Source organism: Mauremys mutica, chromosome 12, assembly GCF_020497125.1.
Source record: "Mauremys mutica isolate MM-2020 ecotype Southern chromosome 12, ASM2049712v1, whole genome shotgun sequence".
NCBI lineage: Eukaryota > Metazoa > Chordata > Testudines > Geoemydidae > Mauremys > Mauremys mutica.
In genome coordinates this window covers 38,021,537-38,029,195 of record NC_059083.1, presented here as the reverse complement: position 1 = coordinate 38,029,195, position 7,659 = coordinate 38,021,537, and the positions used below count along the sequence as shown (strand labels likewise).

The following is a 7,659-nucleotide window of genomic DNA, read 5'->3' as shown; positions in this document are numbered from 1 at the left end:
CGAGGAAATAAGGAGATAGATCAACAGAGCCAGACGTGTACCCAGAAGCCTCCTACTGCAAGACAAACCCAAGAAAGAAACCAACAGGACTCCACTGGCCATCACATACAGTCCCCAGCTAAAACCCCTCCAGCGCATCATCAGGGATCTACAACCCATCCTGGACAATGATCCCACACTTTCACAGGCCTTGGGTGGCAAACCAGTCCTCGCCCACAGACAACCTGCCAACCTGAAGCATATTCTCACCAGTAACTGCACACCGCACCATAGTAACTCTAGCTCAGGAACCAATCCATGCAACAAACCTCGATGCCAACTCTGCCCACATATCTACACCAGCGACACCATCACAGGACCTAACCAGATCAGCCACACCATCACCAGTTCATTCACCTGTACGTCCACCAATGTAATATATGCCATCGTATGCCAGCAATGCCCCTCTGCTATGTACATCGGCCAAACTGGACAGTCTCTAAGGAAAAGGATAAATGGACACAAATCAGATATTAGGAATGGCAATATACGAAAACCTGTAGGAGAACATTTCAACCTCCCTGGCCACACAATAGCAGATCTTAAGGTGGCCATCCTGCAGCAAAAAAACTTCAGGACCAGACTTCAAAGAGAAACTGCTGAGCTCCAGTTCATCTGCAAATTTGACACCATCAGCTCAGGATAAAACAAAGACTGTGAATGGCTTGCCAACTATAGAACTAGTTTCTCCTCCCTTGGCTTTCACTCAACTGCTGGAACAGGGCCTCATCCTCCCTGATTGAACTAACCTCGTTATCTGTAGCTTGCATCTTGCTCGCATATATAAACCTGCCCCTGGAAATTTCCACTACTTGCATCCGAAGAAGTGGGTATTCACCCACGAAAGCTCATGCTGAAAAACGTCTATAAGGTGCCACAGGATTCTTTGCTGCTTTTATAGAATAGAAAAGATTTCTAACCTGGAAGGTTGTGGGCAGGCCAATTCCAGGAAAGGTCCCTTCACTTTAGAATTGTTTTGCAACAGAATCTAAATTGGTTGATGTCTTGGGCTTTACACCAGCTATACTGTTCTCCAAGGTTCTCTATGTATTTATCTATGTAGGTGCTAACTATATGGTCTCCATCACTACAGCAGATAAACATGGAATTTCAAAAGCACTTAACAGGCTCAATGGGTATTGATCAATGGCTACAGGCCAGTCAGCCTCACCTCAGTCCCTGGAAAAATCATGGAGGGAGCAGGTCCTCAAGGAATCAATCCTGAAGCACTTAGAGGAGAGAAAAGTGATCAGGAACAGTCAGCATGGATTCACCAAGGGCAAGTCATGCCTCACTAACCTAATTGCCTTCTGTGATGAGATAACTGGCTCTGTGGATGAGGGGAAAGCAGTGGATGTGTTATTCTTTGACTTTAGCAAAGCTTTTGATACAGTGTCCCACAGTATTCTTGCCAGCAAGTTAAAGTAGTATGGGCTGGATGAATGGACTATAAGGTGGACAGAAACTGTCTAGATCGTCGGGCTAAACAAGTAGTGATCAGTGGCTCCATGTCTAGTTGGCAGATGGTATCAAGTGGAGTGCCCCAAAGGTCAGTCCAAGGGCCGGTTTTGTTCAATATCTTCATTAATAATCTGGAGAATGGCGTGGACTGCACCCTCAGCAAGTTTGCAGATAACACTAAACTGGGAGGAGTGGTAGATATGCTGGAGGGTAGGGATAGCATACAGAGGGACCTAGACAAATTGGAGGATTGGGCCAAAAGAAATCTGATGAGGTTCAACAAGGAAAAGTGCAGAGTCCTTCATTTAGGATGGAAGAATCCCAAGCACTGCTACAGACTAGGGACTGAATGGCTCGGCAGGAGTTCTGCAGAAAAGGACCTAGGGGTTACAGTGGATGAGAAGCTGGATATGAGTCAACAGTGTGCCCTTGTTGCCAAGAAGGCAAATGGCATTTTGGGCTGTATAAGTAGGGACATTACCAGCAGATGGAGGAATGTGATCATTCTCCTCTATTCAACATTGGTGATGCCTCATCTGGAGTACTGTGTCCAGTTTTGGGCCTCACACTACAAGAAGGATGTGGAAAAATTGGAGAAAGTCCAGCGGAGGACAACAAAAATGATTAGGGGGCTGGAGCACATGACTTATGAGGAGAGGCTGAGGGAAATGGGATTATTTGGTCTGCAGAAGAGAAGATTGAGGGAGGATTTGATAGCTGCTTTCAACTACCTGTTCTCTGTGCTAGCAGATGACAGAACAAGGAGTGATGGACTCAAGTTGCAGTGGGGGAGGGTTAGGTTGGATATTAGGAAAAAACTTTTTCATTAGGAGGGTGGTGAAGCACTGGAATGGGTTACCTAGGGAGGTGGTGGAATCTCCTTCCTCGGAGGTTTTTAAGGTCAGGCTTGACAAAGCCCTGGCTGGGATGATTTAGTTGGGGATTGGTCCGGCTTTGAGCAGGGGGTTGGACTTGATGACCTCCTGAGGTCCCTTCCACCCCTGATATTCTATGATTCTATGATTCTAAGATTTTAGGAGCAAAAGTCCCACTGAAAATCAATGATACACCTGGACTGCAGATCGGTTGAATAAGAAGAGGCCTTCCTTTGCTTAATTAATGTTCAAAATCAAACAACAATTTAACTCCTTAAAAGTTATAAATATAAGAACTGCGATAGTGGGTCAGACCAGTGGTTGATCTAGCCCAGTATCCTGTCCTTCAGCAGTGGCACATGCCAGATGCCCCAAAGGAAATGAACAGGACATGGCAATTATCAAATGATCCATTCCCTGTTGTCCACTCCCAGCATCTGGCAGTCCGTAGCTTAGAGACACCAAGAGCATGAGGTTGCATCCCTGACCATCTTAGCTAATAGCCATTGATGGAAATATCCTCTATGAATTTATCTAATTCTTTTTAACCTAGTTATAGACAAAATATTTCACAAAAATTTTAAACAACATTTGCATTTCAAAGGTTTCAAAAATAACGTATTCTTTTAAAAATAAATATTTGTGACATATTTGACTAAATTGATTAGCTTTTGATTTTTCAGTTTTGTTTTCTTTTGTTGGTTTTTTACTACTGTCTCCTTTTAATCTTTTTGTACTTTATAATCTTTTTCTAATGAGAAATGAAAGAGAGGAAGAGAAAAAGGCGAAGAATAATAAACCCAAAGAGTGAATTAATTATATTTTGATTTTATGCTTTTTATTTTTATGCCTCAATTCTCAAGAACGTATTAGAATATTTTCACTTTATTTTCTAATTTCAGTAAAAAGCCACCTTATTTTAAAATCCTCATGCCAGTAAAAAAATATTCATGATACATAATGTTTTCAACATATTTAAAAATGTTTTTGTCCCCTTCACACCCTGTCTCAGTGCTCCTTTGTAGCCCCGTCCTCCTCATTCTCTGCCCCCACTCAGCTCTGCTGAAAACCATTCCTTTATTATTATTTTTTTTACATTCCTGTTGTCTTCATTCATTATATACAGGTGTACTTGATTTGAAATTCATTAACAGTTTTTTTTTAAGACGTTACTGCCAGAGGTAGTTGCTAGCTATTGTCTTAGAGCCACATTGGCTAGGAGATTTTACAGGAGTATACATAGTCATAATTCATTTTGGATCTGAAAAGCCAATTCTGATACACATGGAGGGTCCATCTTTTCAGGAAAGAGAGACCCTTTTTAACTATTTTTCACTACAGAACTTTCTTTAGTACATCACATTTGAAAATATAGAACTGCTTGGGAAAGGAAAAAAGCAAAATTTTCTTTGAAAAGTTAACACATCTATTTTTATTTGTTTTCCTCATATTGTAAAAATCTCATAACTGCTTCTTTCTTTCTTTCTTTCTTTCTTTCTTTCTTTCTTAGAAAAAAGGAGGAAATGTAGAAAAATTTAAAACTAAATATATTTAGGAAAGAAAGTTGCTTTTTTCCTTGAAAATAAAAATCTAGAAAATATATGAAAACATTTTATAATGTTATTTATAGATTGCCAGTGAAAAGGACACTATAACAAATCCAAGAAAAAATGTTTCCCTCCTCTATTTATAACTGCACTTTTACATCATGATTAACACAAAAGGCCACGAAAGACGAATTTAGTTTAACCTGTGAAGTCATAGACAGAAATAGAAATATTATATAACAAAATTGAAACCAATTAATTATTAAAATAATATCTCAGTGTTATTAAAGCACTCTTATATGAAGTCACATGATAAATGTGGATAAATGGTATATATATAAAAGGAAGAAAGGAATAAGCCATAAAGCAAAAGATTGCGCCTATTCACCTGCTGAAATATTTTATAGTAATTTCCTCACCACAATCAGTACATTAGTTCTGATACACAATTTACTGAACAGATCTTTTTTCGGAGAAGGAACTGATTTTCATGAGTTCCTCATTAGTTGAAATCATTCTTAGAGGGATTTCAGCCAGCAATTCTCAGTGTCAAAAGCCCAACTGGTGGAAGCCAATTAGGAAGGATGCCCCCATTTCCTCCTGCTGGGAACTGACCCATTTACCCTCATGGAGCTATGTCTTATTTATACCCACTGCTTTTTTTACTTACATGGAGGTCCTTGCCCTCATTCTATAATGTGTTTGTGAGCACAGATTCTCTTGAGTGTGCAGTATTTGATCTCTTTTTACTCCGCACACTTTTCACATGCCACATATATCTGCTGTCTGATACAGTGCACAAATTAGATTTTTAACACAAATGTAAAATTGGAAGATCAATTATGTCTCTCTTTCCCTCCCCGAGAAGAGCATTCTCCTCATCAGTCTCCTGATGGCCTTCTTCATCTCGGCGTTTCTCAACGTGTAGATCATCAAGTTCAGCATCGGGGTGATTACGGTGTAAATGACAGATATCACCTTGTCTAGCATGAACTGCTTGAAGTGCCGAGCATAAATGAAGATGCTGGGTATGAATTGTAAACACACCACAGTAATCTGCAAAAAAAACAGGAGTTCTTGTGGCACCTTAAAGACTAACAAATTTATTTTAGCATGAGCTTTCGTGAGCTAAAGCTCACTTCTTCGGATGCATAGAATGGAACACACAGACAGGAGATATTTATACATACAGAGAACATGAAAAGGTGGAAGTATGCATACCAACAGGCAGAGTCTAATCAATTGAGATGAGCTATCGTTAGCAGGAGGAAAAAAAACTTTTTGAAGTGATAATTAAGATGGCCCATAGAAGGTGTGAGGAGAACAGTAATCTGGGTTCCCTTCCATGACATGTGTCCTGATCTTGACTAAGATGACAGTGTAGGAAATCAGCAGAATGATGAATATTATTATGAGCAGCACTCCAGCATTGAAGACCATCTGCCATTCAACCAAGTGAGTGTCGGTGCAGGCCAGTTTGATGACTTGCGGGATATCACAGTAGAAATTGTCCAGGACATTTGGACCACAGAACGGCAACTGGAGGAGCAGTCCAAGCTGAACAGCAGAGTGAACCAATCCACCCAGCCATGCATTTAACTCTAACACCACACACACACCCCGGTTCATGATAGTCATGTATCTCAGTGGTTTATAGATGGCCACGTACCTATCGGCAGCCATCACCACAAGTAAAAAGACCATAGCACCAGCAATGAAGTGGAAGAAGAACATCTGGAGGATGCACTCATTGAATGAGATAGTTTTACTCTGGGTGAGGAGACCTGAGAGCAATTTTGGAGCATTTACTGATGATTCACTGACATCCAAGAAAGCCAAGTTGGCCAGCAGGAAGTACATGGAGGTGTGGAGCTGGTGGTCAGTGATCACAGTGGTGATGATGGTGAAGTTTCCCAGCCAAGTGTTCACATAGATGATGAAGAAAACCACAAAGAGGATTCGCTGCAGCTTAGGATTCTGAGTGAGACCCAAGAGGACAAATTCTGTTACTGGGGTGGTGAGATTCTTCTCCATTTATTACTTGCAAAATGTGCCTGCAGAAGGAACAATGATGATAATGATTATGATATAATCCCACTGCATTACTGATATCAAATGAATATTAACTCCATCTTAACAAAAAAGCCACTTGCTTGGTAATTCCCTTTGTTTACTAAATTCCACTCTCCCCTCAGGCCCGTTTGTGAGTAACTCTGTTTCAGCAGAATTTGTGAGCTCCACCAGTGGTCATCGCCAGTCCTGGGGTCCTTGGGAGTGAAGAGGAACAGTCTACACATTGAGACAAGCCCTCTGCTAACCACTGTCTCCATTCATCTTCCTGCAGCCCTGATGGGGCACACCTCTGACGTTCCACAGATTCCTGATGGGTCCTAGGGGTTCAGTGTAGGGAAGATTGTGGATCACAAGGAAAGTGCTTCTTCATGGGAGTCTCAGATGCAAAATTGGAGAGAGCTAGATCCTCACTAGATAGTCCCAAAAAAACACATCAATGAAATATTTGGTTTTTTGAAAAAAAAATGTGATTAAATAAGCAAAGAAATTGTATTTCCCTGACATTGAAATCAAAGTTTTCATTTCAATTTTAAACATGATTTTTTTTCCAAATTTCAAATTCTGCATGGAATTTTCATTTTGATTGCTTTTTTGGGAAACAAATAATATTTTTCAATTTTAATAATTCTTACCTCTTTTTAGTGTTTTTCATATGTAGATCTCAAAGCACTTTACAAAGGAGGTCACTTTCATTATCCCTGTTTTAGAATTGGGAAACGAGGCCCAGACAGGGGAAATGTCTGTTTGCTGTTCTCCTCACTCACTTATGGTCCTCTAAAAATAAAAACCAATATCCAAAGATCCACCTACCCACCTCCTCCCCCTGCAATTACAATGCATATCACTAATAGAATGTTGCAGATTTTTTGCGATGGAGTATTGTCATGATGAAAGGCTTTAATGGCACCATGTATGATCTATGGAGAATTGCAGACGTGGTTGTCGCTTTGGCAGTGCTAATCAGATGGCTGGAGCTCTATGTGTCCCACATTTTTCCCCTTTTGGTTTTCTGATTTCCCCTAAAATCAACAGGGCTCTGGCCACTGATGCCTAAAACATTCCCTGAAGATTTGGAATTGATCAGATGTGGCATTCCAAAGTTTTTGCATTACAGACAGACAGAGAAATGCTGTTGAGTTGAGTGTGAAACATTTCAGATCTTACCCAAATATCATGCTGTCAGCCAATCCTTAGGAAACTAATTAAAATTTATAAAGAAAAGAAGAGAGTTATAACTGGCCTAAGGTTTCATTCTTTATAGCTGAAACGGGCTGCCAAGTGTTTTGAGCAGAGCATGTGACTGGGGATCCTTCTCTGTTAAGCACACACTGACCCACCACTTTGAAGTTAACATTCCATTTCCTATGCATACACAGCTAATTTAGTTACACTCATTTCCATAAAACAATTTGCCGGTCCTAGGAGTAGTAGTACTTCCATGGGAGTAGTAGTCTCCCAGAGTGTTGGTCTCTGAAGATATCTGTAAATAAGAGGTGGTGGGAACAGATACAAACAATAAAAGGACACAGGTGCTGCACTTCAGTTGCTCTCTGACTGCATATGTGGAGGGGCTGGGAGAAGGCACCGCTACCGTCATATACCACCAAAATCCCCATTGAAGGTAAGTGGATTTTTGCTTCATTGAAATGTATAGAATGGGGCCC

General features: G+C 40.6%; 1 pseudogene; it reads right to left on the bottom strand.

Moving 5' to 3' along the window:
• Positions 1-4,762: 4,762 nt before the first annotated feature.
• LOC123344814 lies at positions 4,763-7,280 on the bottom strand (annotated as a pseudogene).
• Positions 7,281-7,659: the final 379 nt, after the last annotated feature.